We start from the raw sequence: 24,612 nt of genomic DNA, 5'->3' as shown, positions 1-24,612 counted from the left end.
AATACGAATGCAGTAAAACTGAGAAAAAAAAAACTGGTTTCTTCCTTCGCTGGCTCCCCAGGCCACCACAGCATGCAGGGTGGGTTCGTTTGGTTGCACGGTTGCTGCTTGACGCGCGTGTGCATGCTTTGGAGAGCTGTGTGTCTGTGCGTAGCCGGTTTCATTTATAAATTTTATCATTCTTTATTCAGTACATTGTTGATTGAGTTCTTCAATGGCGTGTGGCTCGTATTCGTTTTGTAAGACATAGTTACTACATTTTCAGTGTTGTGTACGTTCTTTTATTTTAACGGTGGTGAGAGCTTTGCCCCAGTAAATAAGAAGGATTTTTTTTTTGCGGAAAACTGTCGATCTATTCATCTTTAATCATGGCAGTACAACAAACATCAGAAATAATAAAAATTACATCCAGATTCATAGACCACCTAGCCAAAACTACAAGCACTGAAGCGGGCCGAAGACGCACCGCCGTCATCGCCCCTCCCTCATTGGAGCCGAGCACAACTTGTCGTAGTAGACAGTTGGGAAGTCGTCATGCTAAGGCCCTATAAGACCAACGCACTGGAACGGCAACCAACGTCGATGAAGAGAAGTTTAGATCAGATCCAACCTGAAGACACATGAACAAAGACGAACAAAGATCGGATCCAAGCGGATCCACCAAAGACAACCACTGACCGAATCCCACGAGATCCGCCGGAGACTCACCTCCACACGCCCTCCAACGATGCTAGGCACACCATCATGACGGGGGCTAGACGGAAAGAATCTTATTCCAACTTTAAAAAGTCGCCGTCGTCTCGTCTCGTCCTTTTGAACGGGACACAAATTCTAACAAAACTTAAATAAGCGCCTAAAAACGGAGCCCTCCCGCTGATAAGGGCTGGGATCCATCGTCCACCCATGGCCCTAAGGCCACAAGAGATGTGGGAGATCAGTGGCGCCGACGACGAGAGGCAGAAACCCTAGCCGCCTTTCGTTGTTTAGACAGCGAGCAACCCTTCATGTTGAGTAATAGAAAACGCTATTTTCATGTTCAAAAAACAAAAATCTATGGCCGGCTTGATAAACGCGTCATGGAAAAGGTGGCTTGGATCAGAAGGCTTGGGCTGTGGCCGGCTTGGTTATTGCTAAATTAATTTCAGATCTCAAAAAAGGAAGACTAAATCAGTTTCACTATATTGACCATAAAATATAATTTTCATACTGAAATATAGAAAAGTTTGCTAGACGTGAGGGAGAACTATGACTTGGTTAGGGTCTGGCCCTGAAGTTGCTTGGGCTTTAGCTTTTGATGATGGTAAGGATCTTGTGATTGAGTAATACAAGTTTTCACCCCGCAAAAAAAAGGCCTCAAAAAGAATGTTCTGTTATCCTGGGCAGTGCAGAAACGTAATGAAATAGTTTTGCTTTACTTTTGGTGATATCAGACTCCTACAGGGTGGAGAAATTGGGGTCATGGGTCCATGGATTTTCCTCCAATTTGATCGTCTTCCCCAAGGATCAGACAGATTTTGTTTGAGTTTTTCAATCTGCTGCGCCAACTATTCCTTCGTCTCAAAATAAATGTCCTAACTGTGTACTAACTTTAGTGCAAAGTTATACTAAGGTTGAGACACTTATTTTGAGACAGAGTGAGTATATACTAGTAAATCAATAAGGTCGATGCTAAAGATAGAAAAATACCTGAAGCGGTGCCGAAAAATAAAATACGAGGGGAGGCACATAAAAAAACTGGTGGCGTTTGGCACAAGGACTAGGGCTCCGTGAAACAAGAATTCTCAAGATTGATGAGGAGAAACAAATCTGGAAGCATTAACCGTCTACATAGTATATATAATCCGCTACTGCAACTTCAGATAGTAGTAGAAAAACTTTCTGTTGTACTGTACTAGTCAGCAGCGGATTTCAGTTCATGTTCCAAAATTCTACTGGTCGGCTAGGCTATCATACGCTCGGTCAGCAGAAGACAAACATATCCTTATCGGAAGAAATCAGCCTCCGTGCAGACGACATTCCAACGATCCGCTCCAGCTGCAACAGAAAATGTCGGCCCATGTTAACTTGTTTGCTAGGCGCTCGATTACAAATTTACAATCAAAATGAATTTTAACAAAACACTACAGAAGAAATCCAATCTACTCCGTACTATATATGAACCGGTTATCGATCGACTATCAGGCTCCAACATGCTTTTTACAACGCGGCCAGACTGTAACTTTGATGCGCTACGAACTTAGTAACTGCGGTGCTGTACATGGAACGGTTGTCTCACCTTAAGGAGGTCCAGCCGAGAAAAAAACACATTGCACCTAGGATTTCCTGATTCACCGAGCATATTTACAAGCTGAAAGAAAAGAAAACCCCAGGGTCAAGACAGATAAAATATTTTACAACTTCGACAGCACAGCTTGCTTCAGACATAGTACGTACTGCACAGTCACAATCTAGTCAATACATACCTCTGGATAGAAATCTTTTCTCCCTGGCAATGAGTAGACGACCAAATGATGTCCTCCCCTGATCTGCATATTTAAAAAGCACGAGTTTAAGCATCACACGAACGAACACTCAGCAGGTGCATGCTCATGAACGGCAGCAAGAGCACACATCATAACAAGTACTCAAGGGATGGCCGGCCTTTCAGATGTTATGACCTTGTATCTGTGGAAGAAGTGAGATCTCTCGCTATAAAGCAAGATCTTCTTCTGGCCCTCAAAGAACCAGAGCCTTGCACGAGATATATCCTGTTGTGATGTCGCCCTAATATATGAGCACATATAGGCAGTTACTATACGCACAAGACAAAACATATTCATGATAAAACTGAAGACTGAGAGCAGACCCCTTTTAGTAGTTGAGCAAACAAAATAAAGCTACAAGAATAAGGAAGATCCACTTACTCCCCAATTCTACAGAAAGAAGCATCCTGAGATTTTAAAAAACTGCTCAGCCTAATGTATTCAAAATAGGAACTGGCGAATAGCAGCACTCCGCCCTGCATATTTGCAACAAACAATCAGAGAATTATTACACATGTATTTCCAATCCACTAACATAAAATTTTCCTCTAACATGGCGCCATTTCCAGACAAGCATGGCACATCTACCGACAAGATTTACTGCAAAATGCACAACATTCTGGTACACCTCCGACAAATACTGTTGTAAAATTTTCCTGGGCGATAATAACATTAAGTATGTACATCCCACTGCTACAAAATGGTATGTTTGGTTATATCCCTCCAAAATGCTATGTGCTGTCAGATGCAGACATAGTTTCTTGAATTCTTACCCCCTAACGTTTTAATTAACTATCAGGGCCTAACTCCTACAGATTGACATTTAAAGCTAATCCTCCTACCAATGTCGAGAAATACCAAATTTAAGTGAACATGACAGCATTGCAGATATTACAACTATAGAAGAAACAATACCTCATCTGACTCCTGAATCTTTGGGTACACCTGTATTATTACATCATAAAATAGTCAATAATAGGATATACATATATAGAAACGAAAAAAAATGTTAGAGCTGTTCCAATAATTAAGAGTCATGACCATAAGAAGTGGCCAAATAAAACTGTATACGACCTCATAATTTTACACGGCGCCTAACACTGAAAGCGATTAGTTGTGAGCCATGATATCATGTGGGATCAGCACTTCTGACTACAACTACATGTCCCAGCTTGTTGCTAATTTTTGGTGTGGCTAAACCATTTTTCATAAAATTGTCACAACATGGAATCCCCGTGTCTAAGTTTACAATTTTGCTGGAGCACTTGATTTGGATGATTGGGTTTAAACTAGTTATTTCTTAAGGCAGTGAGGCGAGCACGCACCGCCCTGACGCCTAAGCGCCTACGCCTAAGGTGGGCAAATTGCAAGGCGCTGGCAGGACACCTTGTCGCCTAAGCGTCCAAAGCGGGACACCTGCATTACGCCAATGCTATAAATCCTTCTGCTCGTTCTTGCACACAACTTCTGTTGAGGTCGGTCAATGGCCGACAGCCACTGGCCTTGTGGAGTGGATTACACGCAGAACGACACCAAGGTGGCTTCCGTCCATACTGCATTACACGACTGCAATGAGAATGAGTTTCTCGAAGAGGTCTGCGCACGGTTGCTGCAGGCTCAGCAGCATACCAGTAAGCACCATGACAGGTGGCACCATGAGCTCCAGCTCACTCTTCCCGTCAGCGCACTAACACGATGCCTGCCCCCGCCCAGAGTGCTCCATGGAATCAGTCATGGAATCAGTCATGTCCTTGTCCAGTGGGAGGGCACAGCTCCTAACGATGCCATTTGGGAGCACCTTGATGAGTTTGTCCAACACTACCCTCAGTTTCAGCTCAAGGACAAGCTGCTTGACGAGGGGAGAGATGTCATGTGGGGCATGACATAAAGCCACCGGCAACGAGGACCCATGGATGTTGACAAAGCGGAGAAGGCAAAGGCTGATTTGAAGGGGGCACCACATCCAGATAAGGATTTAGGTTGCTTCCCCTTACTAATTGTTTACATACAGTAGATTACACATTAATTAAGTACTGTAAAAGGACAAGTGATAGTTGTGAAAATGAGCTGAATGTGCTCAATTCCATAATGCATTTGTCAAGCATGCATTACAAGGACAAATGGACTCACCTTTGTGCAGAAATATTCAAAGCGGGCATCATCAAGTTCACCAATAGAAGATGCATCAAATCGTTCATACACCTGTGTAGTGATTGGACAGTGAAAAACATTTGTAATTTCATCAATACTGTTTTAGCACTAGGATGTGTCTGTTGAGCGAGCCCATCCAAAATTTATGTTGAAAACTCAGCAACAGCCCTGATTCTTGTCATCAATTTTTGTTCAGATGCACTGGACATATCTGGACAGTAAATTTGCAATGATGCGATGGGAGTCTGGAGAGACAATGAATTAACTGACCTGCCGTATTTCAAGCTGTATTTTGGGAAGAACACCTGTAAACTCAGTCGCCAGCTTAACCTGAAAAGGTTGAGCTCAGGCATGTTAGAAACATGAGTCCAACACGGCAAATAGCTTAGTGACTTCCAGCATACTATATACCTTCCCCTCGTAATTTCGACATAATCCGTTGAACAAAGCATTCATCTCTGCTCAGCAGGCAAAAAATTAGAACATAAATAGGTTTATAAGTAAATAAGTAGATGACGATGCAAATAAATAAAAGGTCCACTCTATGTAGCACAATTAAGAATAGAATAGCAAGTATCACTTTACACATGCACAACTAATGCAAGCAATTTTATATACCAAAGAACCATGCATAACACCAGGGGAGACCTACACCATTCGCAAAAATAATAATAATGTTTAGCAAATAAATGCAGATCATGATTAAAAGCATAACTAGTTTAATTTTAGTTGATACTGAAAATTCAACTGAATGATAGAAGCTGAAGCCTAGAAAACTGGAATCCAATGATGGCCAGAGTTCCAAGTGAAATTCCATACCTGGCGTAAGATACGAACTTAAGATTATTGTTTGCCGATAGTACCGTGCTTGCTCATCCAGGTACCTTAGCCAAATAAAGAAAATGTAACAAGCATGAAACTGACCTCGCAAACGTCAAATCAGGAATAACTTCCAAGCCTTTTTGCAGTTCACAATACAGTGAGTTGGCGTCTTATACTCTTATAGATAGAAGTACGACAACAGAAGATGCTATACAGGAATAGATATCCACGAAAAAAAGAATTACCATGGCCTGATCCGCATCACATTGGTTACATGCTCTTTTGATGGCAAATGATTTAGTTGTTCAAGAACAGCATGCAGATGCGACCAATTCTACATTTATAAATAACACAGTTATTTTTACCAGCAGGCATCAGAAAATAAGTACAGCAAATTATTTGAGTTGGAGTTTAACCTGCATAGATATCACATCTGTGTAATCAACAACCACGATCTGCACAGAACAAATGTATTGATAATTTAGAGCTTGTACAGAGAAAAAAATTGAATGTGCACAGTTACTGTTCCTTTATGGAAGTCTATGTTGACTTGTCATGGCTTCAACTATACAAATTGAAACACAGGGTTTCTTATTACAATACATTAGCAACTCTGAAGTATTGTGAAATACTTTTGAGACCAATGTACCAAGTATGAGTAACTTTTCTCAAACTAAGTTTCTTGGCACATGGTCAGAGTGCTACAAGTTTTAAAATATTCATGGGTCAAAGAACTACAAGTTTTAAAATATACCCAAATCAAAGAACTAGAAGTTAATAATTCAATGAAATACAAGGTTTAAATTAAACATCGTTGAGCTACGGGTACTCTGGACAAGCGTTGCAATAGCAAGAGCTCAGTCAATTACCATTTGGACACATCCCAAGCATAACATTCTGGAGCAATTAACAGGAATTGACGTGCAGTTTATTGGAATGTTTGTCCACTGAACATGCAGCTAGGGAAATTTAATTTGAAACTTATACCCCCTTCAAAATGATGACAAAATACTTGAACTTTCAAGAAATTCATTCAATCAATGTTTACAGACTGAAATAGATTATTTACACGCACTAATGGTTATCAAAAATGAACTAATATATAGGACTGGAGATAGTAGTAAATAGAAAATAGTATATGGATTCGAGTGGAACTAACTTCAATTGATGACAGGAAATCAGAATCGTTTTCCTTGGGACGTCCCTTTTTCTTGGTAACTTCACCTCCATCAATTTTCTGATAACAGGCAGGTATAATAAGGTCAGTTGCCTATGAGGTGTCCCCAGAACAATAAAAATATACAGCTGCTGGGCACATGAGTAATCATGACTAATTAAGTGTATTAAGAAATCTTTGTTAAAGAGTACTTACAAGTTTAAGCGCTAAGGAAACGCAACTATAATATCAGAAGCGTAGAAATTGCTGTATAGCTTAACAGATTTCCTGCAGAAGCATTAGTTAAAACATTAATTTTTTAAGAAATCTTATATAAATATAGAATCCTACGTAAATATAAAAATATCAATGTGAAAGGAATAACGAATTTAAGGACATATAGTTTGCTAAAAGCATGAGATCTCACAGTGCAGAATAATAAAAGAGTAACCAAAAGGTTCACAAAACACAAAAGATACTGAAACATTTTACAAGATGAAGTCTTAACAAACAAGTGAATATGAGTTATAATTATAATTTTTGTAATTGGTTCTGCTTCTGCTGAGGATTTGCCTATTTCCTTTAACATACTCATGTTCACTTCAGAAGCCTGTGATTGGCAATGAAAACTGAAGAAAAAAATTGAGCTGTTGACAAAAAACTGTGTAGAGTACATAGTAGACGTACTAGTCCTCACAACTAGAAAATTATTACAGGGAAAAATTAACAGCACACTTACTTTGTAAATTTTATTCCAAAAAGAAAGTGATCTTCAACATCCCCAGCAAACAGAAGGTTAAAGTCTGTTGGTTTTGAACTATTTGGCTCCTCCAGTTCATCATCTGATTCGCCAAATTCTTTCTTGAATTGTCCCATAGAATTATCCTGCAAGTAAAAGTAAGGATTCTCTATTTCTTAGCACCAGAGCAAAATAATAACTGAACCAGCAACCATAAATTATATATGCAAATGATTTGCAGATCCAAATGGAATTCATGGTACAATTTGGCAGCGTATTTCATAGAAATTGATATTCAGATGCTATCTGTAAGAGTAGCTGCAAAGGTCAAATGTTACCTTTTGTGTCAGCGGAGATAATTGGATTAATCTCTTCACAATGCGTCGTGCAATGCTTTTGAGAGGTAACAAGAAAAGAACCTAAGGTCATGATATAATACAAAAGAAAATAGCGATTAGTTCAACAGATCAAGATACAACAAAATTACAAGTTGTGTATAAATGGAGGTACAACAACATTTACTCTTAACAAAAAGAGATATAGCATTTACTTGATAAAATAGTGCAGTTAACTGTCAAGCAACTGTAGCCCAGCACACATCTATGCAATACATCATGCCAAATAAGATACCGTTTTCTCAAATGTGTTGCGACTATCTGACATATACCTTTGGACGTGTAAAACCCTGATCGCGGTATGAGTCGTCCGCCATAACATCTGTGTTAGCATCATTCCTAAGCTTCGCATCATTCTTAATGACAACATCTCTTGTCCTATGAACATGGCTCAACTGCCATTGTGACAATATTGCACATTAGTCAGCATCATAACAGGTACAGTAATAATGCTACCAAATAGAGATTGCAAAACTTATAGCATGCATAAGATATGCGTCCATAGTACTGGAATCCACCTTACTACCCTTAAGATAAAATGGCTTCTTATTACAATGCATTATGTCACGATAGCTATTACCTGTAAGAGATGATTAGGATTAGAAATACACTTAAAAAAAGTGATAGAGAGAGCGCACTACACCATTTTAGGGAGGAAGCATGACATGTTGCGCTACAATTTGTCTTAGATATGCTTAATTATACGAGAAACAAAGTGTATAATGGAGTTGGTAACTTGGTATGTATGCTAAAAGCCTAAAACCATATTGGTAATAATCCTTTTCTCAAAAATAGCGAGGATCAAAAAGACATGCACAGCATAATCTTTAGGATAAGGGAACCACAAAAGGTACTTTATGTTGCTATACGCCAAATTTACCAAGACGGACACCTGACAAAGTAGGATTAATAAACATCACCAATTCTCAGGGGCATTTACTGTTTTCACAAGTTATGGATGGTATTAACTGGTTCTGCAGAGGGGGGAAACAGAAGACCCCACCCATCCACCCACCTACCCAACAAAAACACCCACCCAAAACATGTTCAGCTTGTTTGTGAACAAAATAGTTTCAATCCTTCAGGTCGAGCGGAATAAATGAAAGCGCACATCTGGATCAGTTGAGAGCCTTAAAGGGACACAATCTTCCATCTGGAAGAATGTATCCTAAAATCTTTACTTTCCACTACTAGCAGAACGGGCAGAGAAGCTCCTGCTGGCTTCTTTGGGAAAGAAAATTTCTTCCTAGTTCACTTCGGAGATCAGTTTTAGAGTTATCACATACAAACACGTAGAATAAGTGTCATCACATGGAATTTACAGTTGTAAGTCCTGATCCAACTAATATTATGTCCACTTTTCTGTTGTTGGGATGTGCTACAAGAACTAATCAGAAATATGGATCTTCGTGAATTCTAGAAAACTAACTCTCTTATTCCTCTCAGGCAGCACTATTGGTTAATTAATATATCTTAAGGTAATGAATGGCATGCACTTTTAGTAGGCACGAATTCTAAACTGGGCAACTTTAATGTTCTACTGAGTCATGTCATTTGTGAAATAAGGCACTAACTAAAAGATAATCAAATAGGAAAACTTACAAAGTGAGAAGAACCTCGATCTATAATTCAAATCATCAGAGAGGATTTTTTGCCAGTGGTCCTTCAATTTTCCTTTGACATCAACAAAAGGGTCATCAGAAGCTCCCTGAAAGTACAAAGCATTAAGAATCAGCTTCCAATACGAAGCTGCCTGAAGTATTTATTATTCAGAAAAACATCCCTGCACTACTAATGAAGTTGATAACTCAGCATGAAGCAGTTGAATAATTTGATAACTAATGTAATGGATCAAGTACACAAACACAGAGGAGCATGGACTAATTTCAGCAGGACTTGCCCCTTGAAAAGGCACACTTCACTTACCACTGCAAACATATTGCAAGTAACTGCAGATTGCTGTGGAACAGAGAAATGCACCATAGTAACCCCTCACAAAAAGTGTTATAACATGAACATAGGTCATAAGGTGATTTAAACACATGATGAACATGGAATTTTGGTCTTCAAATTACACATATATATACAGCTATCAAAGGCTCAAGTTCAGTGGCCCGCATTTCAAGGAGAAACAAGATAATTAATCAAAATAATTTAATGAGAGCATATCATGATGAAATAATTCCATGAAGTACCTTAATTTTTTCACCTGTCCCAACCCATTTGGATTTTGGAATGTCCTCAGCAGGCATCTCCCATTTAAATTTACTCTTCTGATTCACTAATGCATTGACTTCATCATTTGCTAGCACGTGAGTAACATGACGCTGAAATGAACTGGAACATACAAAAAGGGGTGGTGTTAGAACGAGTTATATGAATATATCATACATATAATGCAATAAAATAAAATGATACAGTAGAGACAACATCAAACAAGCACTCTTAAACCTAGTAGACATGTAGGACAAAGATGGTGGCATAATACACTAAAACTGAATGACCGATATCATATAAACTAATATAATCCTTGTCCATTTACAATAGCAATAATATGCGTCCCAGTCGCTGAAGAAAAAAATGTGAATACTGTTGCATTAATAGCACCAACCATGACGACTCCATTTCATCAAAAGCATCACTTTTATTGCTTTTCATATCATGTGCCGCATCCTCGCTGGAAACATTGCAATCATCTGAGTCATCGTCATCACTCTGATGTAGGCCTTGAGGGCTCTCATTGGATGGTTTCTCACGCCGAACAGCCTTCGCTGCTATGATTCCAGCTGCATGAAATACTCAAGTAATTAAGCGCCAAAAATGGAAAAGGTCATACTGACACATTGCACATCACTGTGCAAAGAATATTGAGCCAGTCATAATGTCTGCTAAAATAACACCACTCTAGCATCAGTAACGTCCCTATAAAATACTTGGTTCGTGAAACCTATGAAGAGCACCTTTTCGCTTTATGTTCCTAGATGCGAAATGTACAACCCAATAGAGAATAAACCATACCTCCAAGAGCACAAAAACAATAGAGAATAAACCATACGTCCAAGAACATAAAAAGTAAAGTTTGGTTCGAAATGAATAGAGATGAAACTGAATTAGAAGAAGAGGTGGAGTAGTACTATTTATATTAGAAAGAAACACATTCTACCGTGAAACTACACCCCTTCAAATCCACTAATAAGATCATCAAAACTTTACGAATAACCTGGAGAAGGTTCATGAATCATGTATTATCTAAGTTAGACAGTTACATACTTACTGAGTCTTAAATGGATGGCTCCAGCACTAGCCATTGTCATGGAAATAAATTATCTTTTTAGTATGCCCAGACATTTTTCTAGCATGTACCACTTTCTAGCCTGTACTACCACGGTACCTCAGCTTCTAAGTAGAAACTAAACAACTGAACCCAGAAATTGAGTTGTCATCTACTCATTTTCCTCTAGAACGCAAGGCTTCACCAACCACCAGCATACAATTCCACATAATAATTTTAGCACGAAACAAGTGAGGAGGAAATCGAAGCACTACCAATTATTGCATATATTGCCACTGTCTGCAAAAGAGAGGAAGCGAATACGATTCACACAGTAACGAAAACCAAACCTGGAGAGTCAGGAAGACCATCATCGAGCACCGGCCTTTTGGGCTTCTCACGGCGCCTCTTCTGACCTGAAGCCACATGACAGCGACACGAGGGGAGAGAAACTGAGCAAGGGACGAATTCGAAGCTTTCGGCAAGAGACAGTGACAAAGGTTTCATACCTCGAGGAGTAGCCGTCGGAGAAACGGGCTTCAGCTTCCCCATCGGCAGCAAAGGACCGCAATGACACCAAATGTTCAGGCTCTGCTATGAATACATTAACCGAATTAAACTAGCACTAGCAGTATAATGAACAGAACAGACAAACCAATTTCAGAAGTGGCAATGGATTTTTTTGCCCCGAAATTTATTTCCGGTTCATACAAAAAAAATATATCATGTGCTCCTACATACACACCAACAGAACATGATGATTTATGATTGCTAACCTATACACACATGGGACTGTCTATATATTTGCTCACTGCCTCTAATGTAGCAAATAATTGCCAAAAATTATGATTAATCCCCGCAGATGCAAACCTAAACACGTGGTGCAGTGTATACATAATCTAGCACATTTGGTCAGTGTCAATCAGCTTGCAGCAGGGGAAGCCGAGTCCAGTGCTGCCTGCAGTGCAGCAGACAAGAGAGGGCGGCGGGGGGTCACGAGAGGGTGCAGGTCGCCGGAGGAGAATGGAGAAGGGAGAGGGGGAGCCTTACCTGCGTCCGTGCTGCGGCCGGCGGCGGCAAGAGAGAGCGAGGGGACGAGGAGGCGGCCGGCGGCGAGCGAGGGGGGGAGAGGAGGCCGACGGCGGTCTGTCTTTTTTTTTTAGGAGGCCAACGGCGGTCTGGGGATAAGAAACGAACGATAGGGATCGGGGGCCCAAACGACCAAGAGACTAGGAGAGCCTTTATAAATTCGGCCCTATGGAAAAGTTGTCAGTTGGCAGGCCTAATGGGCCGGAGGGGATCGCCACATTCGAAAGAGCCGGAAACAACAAATTCTACGTATGTCAGGAATCCCTCAAAAAAATAAACGTATGTCAGGAGGGCTTCGTGATTGCAAGGTGGTGATGGACGACATCAAGCAACAGTGTTTGGCAAGCTACGGTGCGATAATACATGAAATAATAGAGTTCAGTAGGTCATTTACTATTTGTAATATTGTCCATGAATTTAGGAGCTCGGATTTCGAGGCTCACAATCTAGCGAAGCATACTCTTAAGTTAGGGGTGGGCTGTCGTGTTTGGTTAGGGCACCCCGGAAATCTTTATTTCGTCTCTGTAAACGTTGTGACGTCGTAATAAAGCTTCTTGGGATTGCCTAAAAAAAGGAAGGCTTCGTGATCTCACGAGGCAACTTGCCCCCTCAATCTTAATCTTATGTATTGTTGAAACACAAATTGAGGGCTCTCGAGTAGACAATATGGTAGGAGCATTAGGTTTTAATAAAAGCTTCGCTGTGAGCAGTCGTGGTAGAAGTGGTGGCTTAGGAATTTTTTAGAATGATGAAATAAAGATTGAGGTTGTGTGTTACTCTGAGTATCATATTGATGTGATCGTTGATGAACTGGTTGACACAAAAATTAGAGCTACTTTTGTTTATGGTGAGGCTCAAGTAAATCAGCGGCATAAAACTTGGGACTTGCTCAAGGGGATAGTTGGCTCTAGCAACCTACCTTGGGTTGTGATGGGTGATTTTAGTGAGGTACTCCAAGCACATGAGCATGACGGTGTGGGTAGCCGAAGCCAAGCCCAAATGGACGCCTTTCGTAATGCATTGGACACATGTGGCTTGACGGATCTCGGTTACATTGGAAGAAGCTAGACCTTTGAGAAAAAAAGTTTCTGGAGGAACTTTTACTAAAGTGCGGCTTGATAGATGCGTTGCAAACATGGCCTGGTGCGTTGCCTTCCCGGACGCAATCACCGAGCACAAAGAGGTTGCGTCTTCAGATCACGTACCGATTTTCCTGAAGCTGAAGATTTGCTAGCTCCAGCTACAGGAGATGTGCGACTCCCGAGGAAGATCTGGTCCCTCATTGGCTGAATTAAAAACTGTGGACAACCTGGTAGAACTTTTTCATCGGGAAGAAATATTGTGGCGTCAGAGAGCTAGAATAGAATGGCTCATGCATGGGGATAAAAAATACCTATTTTTTTCACCTCCGGGCCAGCTGTCGTAGAAGAAAAAACCTGATAAAGTCCCTCCAGCGACATGGATAGGGTCCTTGACACGGTGCCTCGGAAGGTCACGACAGCGATGAACGATAGCTTAAATGCTCCGTACAGTGCCCAGGAGGTCAAACCGCACTTTTTCAAATGTACCCCACAAAGGCACCGGGTCCCGACGGCTTCCTAGCTCACTTTTTTCAGCGCCATTGGGATGTGTGCGGAGATGAGGTCACCAAAGTAGTCCTTAAAATTGTGGAGGGGAAAGAGTTACCAGAGAGTATCAACGAAACTACTCTGGTTTTGATTCCTAAGGTGAAAAATCCCACACTCTTGTCCCAATTCCGGCCAATCAGTTTATGCAATGTACTTTACAAGATTGCTTCAAAGGTGATTTCAAACTAGCTTAAGTTCATCTTACCAGAGATAATTTCAGAGGAGCAATCAGCCTTTGTACCTGGCAGGTTGATTACTAATAACATTATCATGGCCTATGAGTGTCTACATTTTATAAAAAGGAACAAAGCAAAGAAACACCAATCCTGTGCTTTAAAGCTAGACATGATGAAGGCTTGCGATAGAGTTGAGTGGGACTACCTCAAGGCTATAATGCTAAAGTTGGGCTTTACCGAAAACTGGGTAAGTATTGTTATGAGCCTTGTGACCACAGTCAATTTTATGTGTTGTTTAATGGGAAGAAGCTTGAAGGCTTTAAACCATCTAGAGGAATCAGACATGGGGACCCAATTTCCCCGTACTTGTTCTTGATAGCAGTAGAGGGCCTGTCGTGCCTGTTAAAATCGAGAAGGGAGTCATCCAACTTGGAGGGGTTACAGGTGGCACCGTTGGCTCCACCGGTTAACCATCTCTTATTTGCTGATGACAGCCTGCTGCTCTTCAAGGCAAATAGCGCGGGTGCTACTGAGGTGAACCAAGTTCTGGAATATTATTGTCAAGCATCGGGGTAGAGAATAAACAATATGAAGTCATCAATCTATTTCAGCAAGGGGGTTCCATAGAGTGTTCGGAATGATATAAAGACTCTGTTAAATGTGTCTAATGAAACCCTTAATGAAAAGTACCTTGGAATGTCGTCCGATATAGGTAACAGCAAGAATGGCTCTTTTAAGTACCTCAAAGATAGACTTTGGAGCAAAGTCCAAGGATGGATTGAGACCACCATGTCCACGGCAGGCAAAGAAGTACTTGTCAAATCAGTGGCTTAGGCGATTCCAATCTACTCTATGTCATGTTTTAAACTCCCCCAAGGCTTATGTGAACATTTCAACAAGCTGATTAGGAAGTTCTGGTGGGGTAGCAAAGGAGGGAAGAGGAAACCTCACTGGGTATCATGGAAATAAATGACTCAACCAAAAGGAACGGGGGTCTGGATTTTAAAGATTTTGAGTTGTTTAACCTCTCAATGCTTGCCAGACAGGCTTGACACATCTTGCAGAACCCTGACAGTATGTGCTCCCGCTTGCTCAAAGGTATTTACTACCCCAATGGAACAATCTTAAATGCTCAACTAGGCAGCACCCCGAGCCAAGTATGGAGAGTAATACTTGAAGGTAGAGACATCCTGAAACAGGGTTTGGTCCGTCGTATCGGTAACGGAGAGACCACGAGAATCTGGGAATACAATTGGCTGCCCCGCACTGAGATGATGAGGCCTTATGGCTATTTGCTAAACGACCCACCGACCTATGTTTCGGAGTTGATTGATATGACCTCGGCTATGTGGGATAGACAGAGGGTTCAAGCAACCTTTCTGAACATGGATGCTCAACTTATCTTGGGTATCCCTTTGTGCACAATGAATGTGGATGACTTTTGTGTTGGAAATATGCCCTAGAGGCAATAATAAATTGATTATTATTATATTTCCTTGTTCATGATAATCATTTATTATCCATGCTAGAATTGTATTGATAGGAAACTCAGATACATGTGTGGATACATAGACAACACCATGTCCCTAGTAAGCCTCTAGTTGACTAGCTCGTTAATCAATAGATGGTTACGGTTTCCTGACCATGGACATTGGATGTCGTTGATAACGGGATCACATCATTAGGAGAATGATGTGATGGACAAGACCCAATCCTAAGCCTAGCACAAGATCATGTAGTTCGTATGCTAAAGCTTTTCTAATGTCAAGTATCATTTCCTTAGACCATGAGATTGTGCAACTCCCGGATACCGTAGGAGTGCTTTGGGTGTGCCAAACGTCACAACGTAACTGGGTGGCTATAAAGGTACACTACTGGTATCTCTGAAAGTGTCTGTTGGGTTGGCACGAATCGAGATTGGGATTTTGTCACTCCGTGTAAATGGAGAGGTATCTCTGGGCCCACTCGGTAGGACATCATCATAATGTGCACAATGTGACCAAGGGGTTGATCACGGGATGATGTGTTACGGAACGAGTAAAGAGACTTGCCGGTAACGAGATTGAACAAGGTATCGGTATACCGACGATCGAATCTCGGGCAAGTACCATACCGCTAGACAAAGGGAATTGTATACGGGATTGATTGAGTCCTTGACATCGTGGTTCATCCGATGAGATCATCGTGGAACATGTGGGAGCCAACATGGGTATCCAGATCCCGCTGTTGGTTATTGACCGGAGAACATCTCGGTCATGACTACATGTCTCCCGAACCCGTAGGGTCTACACACTTAAGGTTCGATGACGCTAGGGTTATAAAGGAAGTTTGTATGTGGTTACCGAATGTTTTTCGGAGTCCCGGATGAGATCCCGGACGTCACGAGGAGTTCCGGAATGGTCCGGAGGTAAAGATTTATATATAGGAAGTCCTGTTTCGGCCATCGGGACAAGTTTCGGGGTCATCGGTATTGTACCGAGACCACCGGAAGGGTCCCGGGGGCCCACCGGGTGGGGCCACCTGCCCCGGGGGGGCACATGGGCTGTAGGGGGTGCGCCTTGGCCTACATGGGCCAAGGGCACCAGTCCCTAGAGGCCCATGCGCCAAGATATAGGAAAAAGGGGAGAGTCCTAAAGGGGGAAGGCACCTCCGAGGTGCCTTGGGGAGGATGGACTCCTCCCCCCCTCTTAGCCGCACCCCTTCCTTGGAGGAAGGGGCAAGGCTGCGCCTCCCCCCTCTCCCCTGCCCCTATATATAGTGGAGGGGAGGGAGGGCATCCATACCTGAGCCCTTGGCGCCTCCCTCCCTCCCGTGACACCTCCTCCTCTCCCGTAGGTGCTTGGCGAAGCCCTGCAGGATTGCCACGCTCCTCCATCACCACCACGCCGTTGTGCTGCTGCTGGATGGAGTCTTCCTCAACCTCTCCCTCTCTCCTTGCTGGATCAAGGCGTGGGAGACATCGTCGAGCTGTACGTGTGTTGAACGCGGAGGTGTCGTCCGTTCGGCACTAGGATCATCGGTGATCTGAATCACGACGAGTATGACTCCATCAACCCCGTTCACTTGAACGCTTCCGCTTAGCGATCTACAAGGGTATGTAGATGCACTCTCCTTCCCCTCGTTGCTAGTCTCTCCATAGATAGATCTTGGTGACACGTAGGAAAATTTTGAATTTCTGCTACGTTCCCCAACAGTGGCATCATGAGCTAGGTCTATTGCGTAGATTCTTTGCACGAGTAGAACACAAAGTAGTTGTGGGCATCGATATTGTTCAATATGCTTGCCGTTACTAGTCTTATCTTGATTCGGCGGCATCGTGGGATGAAGCGGCCCGGACCAACCTTACACGTACGCTTACGTGAGACCGGTTCCACCGACAAACATGCACTAGTTGCATAAGGTGGCTGGCGGGTGTCTGTCTCTCCCACTTTAGTCGGATCGGATTCGATGAAAAAGGTCCTTATGAAGGGTAAATAGCAATTGGCATATCACATTGTGGTTCATGCGTAGGTAAGAAACGTTCTTGCTAGAAACCCATAGCAGCCACGTAAAACATGCAAACAACAATTAGAGGACGTCTAACTTGTTTTTGCAGCGTATGCTATGTGATGTGATATGGCCAAAAAGGATGTGAAGAATGATATATGTGATGTATGAGATTGATCATGTTCTTGTAATAGGAATCACGACTTGCATGTCGATGAGTATGACAACCGGCAGGAGCCATAGGAGTTGTCTTTATTTATTTGTCACCTGCGTGTCAACTTAAACGTCATGTAATTACTTTACTTTATTGCTAACCGTTAGCCATAGTAGTAGAAGTAATAGTTGGCGAGGCAACTTCATGAAGACACGATGATGGAGATCATGATGATGGAGATCATGGTGTCATGCCGGTGACGATGATGATCATGGAGCCCCGAAGATGGAGATCAAAAGGAGCAAAGTGATGATGGCCATATCATGTCACTATTTGATTGCATGTGATTTTTATCATGTTTATACATCTTATTTGCTTAGAACGACGGTAGTAAATAAGATGATCCCTTACAACAATTTCAAGAAGTGTTCTCCCCTAACTGTGCACCGTTGCGACAGTTCGTGTTTCGAAGCACCACGTGATGATCGGGTGTTAGATTCTAACGTTCACATACAACGGGTGTAAGACAGATTTACACACGCGAAACACTTAGGGTTAACTTGACGAGCCTAGCATGTACAGACATGGCCTCGGAACACGGAGACCGAAAGGTCGAACATGAGTCGTATAGAAGATACGATCAACATGAAGATGTTCACCGATGATGACTAGTCCGTCTCACGTGATGATCGGACACGGCCTAGTTTGACTCGGATCATGTAATCACTTAGATGACTAGAGGGATGTCTATCTGAGTGGAAGTTCATAAGATGAACTTAATTATCCTGAACATAGTCAAAAGGTTTTTGCAAATTATGTCGTAGCTCACGCTATAGTTCTACTGTATAGATATGTTCCTAGAGAAAGTTTAGTTGAAAGTTGATAGTAGCAATTATGCGGACTAGGTCCGTAAACTGAGGATTGTCCTCATTGCTTCATAGAAGGCTTATGTCCTTAATGCACCGCTCAGTGTGCTGAACCCCAAACATCGTCTGTGAATGTTGCGAACATCTGACATACACGTTTTGATAACTACGTGATAGTTCAGTTAAATGGTTTAGAATTGAGGCACCAAAGACGTTTTCGAAACATTGCGAAACATATGAGATGCTTCGAGGGCTGAAATTGGGATTTCAGGCTCGTGCCCATGTCAAGAGGTATAAGACCTCCGATGACTTTCTTAACCTGTAAACTAAGGAGAAAATCTCAATTGTTGAGCTTGTGCTCAGATTGTCTGAGTACAACAATCATTTGAATCGAGTGGGAGTTGATCTTCCAGATAAGACAGTGATGGTTCTCCAAAGTCATTGCCACCAAACTGTTAGAGCTTCGTGATGAACTATAACATATCAGGGATAGATATGATGATCCTTGAGGTATTCGCGATGTTTGACACCGCGAAAGTAGAAATCAAGAAGGAGCATCAATTGTTGATGGTTGGTGGAACCACTAGTTTCAAGAAGGGCAAGGGCAAGAAGGGATACTTCATGAAACGGCAAATCAGCTGCTACTCTAGTGAAGAAACCCAAGGTAAAACCCAAACCCGAGACTAAGTGCTTCTGTAATAAGGGGAACAACCACTAGAGCAGAATTACCCTAGATACTTGGTAGATAAGAAGGCTGGCAAGGTCGATAGAAGTATATTGGATATACATTGTGTTAATGTGTACTTTGCTAGTACTCCTAGTAGCACCAGGGTATTAGATACCGGTTCGGTTGCTAAGTGTTAGTAACTCGAAACAAAAGGCTACGGAATAAACGGAGACTAGCTAAAGGTGAGCTGACGATATGTGTTGGAAGTTTTTCCAAGCTTGATATGATCAAGCATCGCACGCTCCCTCTACCAAAGAGATTGGTGTTAAACCTAAATAATTGTTATTTGGTGTTTGCGTTGAGCATAGACATGATTGGATTACGTCTATCGCAATACGGTTATTCATTTAAGGAGAATAATGGTTACTCTGTTTATTTGAATAATACCTTCAATGGTCTTACACCTAAAATGAATGGTTTATTAAATCTCGATCGTAGTGATACACACGTTCATGCCAAAAGATAGTAATGATAGTACCACCTACTTGTGGCACTGCCACGTAAGTCATATCGGTATAAAACGCATGAAGAAGCTCCATATTGATGGATCTTTGGGCTCACTCGTTTTTGAAAAGTTTGAGACATGCGAACCATGTCTATTGGTGTATATGCATGAAGAAACTCCATGCAAATGGACCGTTTTGACTCACTTGATTTTGAATCACTTGGGACATGCAAATCATACCACATGGGCAAGATGACTGAAAAGCCTCGTTTTCAGTAAGATGGAACAAGATAGCAACTTGTTGGAAGTAACACATTTTGATGTGTGCAGTCCAATGAGTGCTGAGGCATGCAGTGAATATCGTTATGTTCTTACTTCACAGATGATTTGAGTAGATGTTGAGTATATTTACTTGATGAATCACGAGTCTGAATTATTGAAAGGTTCAAGTAATTTCAGTGTGAAGTTGAAAGATCGTCGTGACAAGAGGATAAAAGATCTATGATATGATCATAGAGATGAATATCTGAATCACGAGTTTGGCACAGAATTAAGACATTGTGGAAATTGTTTCACAACTGATACAGCCTGGAACACCATAGTGTGATGGTGTGTCCAAACGTCATAGTTGCACCCTATTGGATATGGTGCATACCATGATGTCTCTTATCGAGTTACCACTATCGTTCATGGGTTGGGCATTAGAGACAACCACATTCACTTTAAATAGGGCACCACATAATTTCGTTGAGACGACACCGTATGAACTATGGTTTGGAGAAACCTAAGTTGCCGTTTCTTGAAAGTTTGGGGCTGCGACGCTTATGTGAAAAGGTTTCAGGTTGATAAGCTCGAACCCAAAGCAGATAAAATGCATCTTCATAGGACACCCAAAAACAGTTGAGTATACCTCCTAATTCAGATCCGAAAGCAATAGGGATTGTTTCTTGAATCGGGTCCTTTTTCGAGGAAAGGTTTCTCTCGAAAAGTTGTGTGGGAGGATGGTGGAGACTTGATGAGGTTATTGAACCGTCACTTCAACAAGTGTGTAGCAGGGCACAGGAAGTTGTTCCTGTGGCACGTACACCAACTGAAGTGGAAGCTTATGATAGTGATCATGAAACTTCGGATCGAGTCACTACCAAACCTCGTGGGATGACAAGGATGCGTACTACTTCAGAGTGGTACGTAATCCTGTCTTGGAAGTCATGTTGCTAGACAACAATGAACCTACGAGCTATGGAGAAGCGATGGTGGGCCCGGATTCCGATAAATGGCTCAAGGCCATAAAACCCGAGAGAGGATCCATGTATGAAAACAAAGTGTAGACTTTGGAAGAACTACTTGATGGTCGTAAGGCTGTTAGATACATATGGATTTTGAAAGGAAGACAGACAATGATGGTAAGTGTCACCATTGAGAAAGCTCGACTTGTCGTTAAGATGTTTTTCGACAAGTTCAAGGAGTTGACTACGATGAGACTTTCTCACTCGTAGTGATGCTAAGAGTCTGTTGGAATTATATTAGCAATTATTGCATTATTTATGAAATCTTGCAGATAGGATGTCAAAACATTGTTTCCTCGATGATTCTTGAGGAAAGGTTGTATGTGATACAACCGGAAGGTTTTATCTATCCTGAAATATGCTAATAAGTATGCAAAGCTCCAGCAATCCTTCTGAGGACTGGAGTGAGCATCTCGGAGTTGGAATGTATGCTTTGATGATGATCAAAGATTTTGGGTGTATACAAAGTTTATGAGAAACTTGTATTTCCAAAGAAGTGAGTGGGAGCACTATAGAATTTCTGATGAGTATATGTTGTTGACATATTAATGATCAGAAATGACGTAGAATTTCTGGAAAGCATATAGGGTTATTTGGAAAGTGTTTTCAATGGAAAACCTGGATTAAGCTACTTGAACATTGAGCATCAAGATCTATAAGGATAGATCAAAACGCTTAATAGTACTTTCAAATGAGCACATGCCTTGACGTGATCTTGAAGGTGTCAAGATGGATCAGTCAAAGAAGGAGTTCTTGCCTGAGTTGTAAGGTATGAAGTTAAGACTTAAAGCTCGACCATGGCAGAATAGAGAGAAAGGAACGAAGGTCGTCCCCTATGCTTAAGACATAGGCTCTACAGTATGCTATGCTGTGTACCGCACCTGAAGTGTGCTTTACCATGAGTCAGTCAAGGGGTACAAGAGTGATCCAAGAATGGATCACAGGACAGCGGTCAAAGTTATCCTTAGTAACTAGTGGACTAAGGAATTTTCTCAATTATGGAGGTGGTAAAAGAGTTCGTCATAAAGGGTTACGTCGATGCAAGCTTAACACCTATCCGGATAGCTCTGAGTAGAGATACCGGATACGTATAATGGAGCAACAATTTAGAATAGCACCAAGTAGAACAGTTATTTGGAATAGCTCCAAATAGAACGTGGTAGCTGCATCTAGGAGATGACATAGAGATTTGTAAAGCACACACGGATCTGAAAGGTTTAGACCCGTTGACTATAACCTCTCTCACAAGCATAACATGATCAAACCCAGAACTCATCGAGTGTTAATCACATGATAAATGTGAACTAGATTATTGACTCTAGTAAACTCTTTGGGTGTTAGTCACATGGGGATGTGACCTTGAGTGTTAATCACATATCGATGTGAACTAGATTATTGACTCTAGTGCAAGTGGGAGACTGTTGGAAATATGCCCTAGAGGCAATAATAAATTGATTATTATTATATTTCCTTGTTCATGATAATCGTTTATTATCCATGCTAGAATTGTATTGATAGGAAACTCAGATACATGTGTGGATACATAGACAACACCATGTCCCTAGTAAGCCTCTAGTTGACTAGCTCGTTAATCAATAGATGGTTACGGTTTCCTGACCATGGACATTGGATGTCGTTGATAACGGGATCACATCATTAGGAGAATGATGTGATGGACAAGACCCAATCCTAAGCCTAGCACAAGATCATGTAGTTCGTATGCTAAAGCTTTTCTAATGTCAAGTATTTTCCTTAGACCATGAGATTGTGCAACTCCCGGATACCGTAGGAGTGCTTTGGGTGTGCCAAACGTCACAACGTAACTGGGTGGCTATAAAGGTACACTACGGGTATCTCTGAAAGTGTTTGTTGGGTTGGCACGAATCGAGATTGGGATTTTGTCACTCCGTGTAAACGGAGAGGTATCTCTGGGCCCACTCGGTAGGACATCATCATAATGTGCACAATGTGACCAAGGGGTTGATCACGGGATGATGTGTTACGGAACGAGTAAAGAGACTTGTCGGTAACGAGATTGAACAAGGTATCGGTATACCGACGATCGAATCTCGGGCAAGTACCATACCGCTAGACAAAGGGAATTGTATACGGGATTGATTGAGTCCTTGACATGGTGGTTCATCCGATGAGATCATCGTGGAACATGTGGGAGCCAAAATGGGTATCCAGATCCCGCTGTTGGTTATTGACCGGAGAACATCTCGGTCATGACTACATGTCTCCCGAACCCGTAGGGTCTACACACTTAAGGTTCGATGACGCTAGGGTTATAAAGGAAGTTTGTATGTGGTTACCGAATGTTGTTCGGAGTCCCGGATGAGATCCCGGATGTCACGAGGAGTTCCGGAATGGTCCGGAGGTAAAGATTTATATATAGGAAGTCCTGTTTCGGCCATCGGGACAAGTTTCGGGGTCATCGGTATTGTACCGGGACCACCGGAAGGGTCCCGGGGGCCCACCGGGTGGGGCCACCTGCCCCGGGGGGCCACATGGGCTGTAGGGGGTGCGCCTTGGCCTACATGGGCCAAGGGCACCAGCCCCTAGAGGCCCATGCGCCAAGATATAGGAAAAAGGGGAGAGTCCTAAAGGGGGAAGGCACCTCCGAGGTGCCTTGGGGAGGATGGACTCCTCCCCCCCTCCTTAGCCGCACCCCTTTCTTGGAGTAGGGGGCAAGGCTGCGCCTCCCCCCTCTCCCCTGCCCCTATATATAGTGGAGGGGAGGGAGGGCATCCATACCTGAGCCCTTGGCGCCTCCCTCCCTCCCGTGACACCTCCTCCTCTCCCGTAGGTGCTTGGCGAAGCCCTGCAGGATTGCCACGCTCCTCCATCACCACCACGCCGTTGTGCTGCTGCTGGATGGAGTCTTCCTCAACCTCTCCCTCTCTCCTTGCTGGATCAAGGCGTGGGAGACATCGTCGAGCTGTACGTGTGTTGAACGCGGAGGTGCCGTCCGTTCGGCACTAGGATCATCGGTGATCTGAATCACGACGAGTACGACTCCATCAACCCCGTTCACTTGAACGCTTCCGCTTAGCGATCTACAAGGGTATGTAGATGCACTCTCCTTCCCCTCGTTGCTAGTCTCTCCATAGATAGATCTTGGTGACACGTAGGAAAATTTTGAATTTCTGCTACGTTCCCCAACATTTTGGAGCTGGAGCCAGGAGAAGAACGGCAACTTTTCAGTCAAATCGGCATATCGCATGCTAGTGAGTACAAGACAAAGGCGCGAAGCGTGGTTGGAAAACAGGGTTGGGCCCTCCAACACGATGATGGACGAAGTGCAGTGGAAAAGACTATGGAAAACTGAAGTACCGGGAAAGGTCTGCATGTTTCTTTGGAGGTTATCAAAACGCTTTATACCAACTAATGATGTCAGGGCTCACCGACACATGTCAGATTCCAACGCATGTGGCATCTGCGGCGCCCCAGATTCATGGAGACATTCCCTATTGGAATGCACTATGTCAATGTGCACATGGGCCCTTGTTGATGAAGAACTGGCACAAACCCTTGCAACGAACACAGAACCGAAAGCTAAACAATGGATGTTTACCCTCGTGATGTCATTATCGCACGAGTCTTTCATGAAGCTGTCGGTTACTCTCTGGGCTATTTGGGCGGCGCGTCGGAAAGCGATACATGAAGGTCTATTCCAAAGCCCCCAAACCATCAATG

The 24,612-nt window shown here is 42.5% G+C and overlaps 1 pseudogene; it reads right to left on the bottom strand.

Annotated features, from left to right (window-relative positions):
• Positions 1-1,767: 1,767 nt before the first annotated feature.
• LOC119294581 lies at positions 1,768-12,199 on the bottom strand (annotated as a pseudogene).
• Between the last annotated feature and the right edge of the window lie 12,413 nt (positions 12,200-24,612).

Source organism: Triticum dicoccoides, chromosome 4B, assembly GCF_002162155.2.
Source record: "Triticum dicoccoides isolate Atlit2015 ecotype Zavitan chromosome 4B, WEW_v2.0, whole genome shotgun sequence".
In the NCBI taxonomy this organism is placed as follows: Eukaryota; Viridiplantae; Streptophyta; class Magnoliopsida; order Poales; family Poaceae; genus Triticum; species Triticum dicoccoides.
The sequence above is the reverse complement of the archived record's forward strand: the minus strand, read 5'-3'. Positions and strand labels throughout refer to the sequence as shown.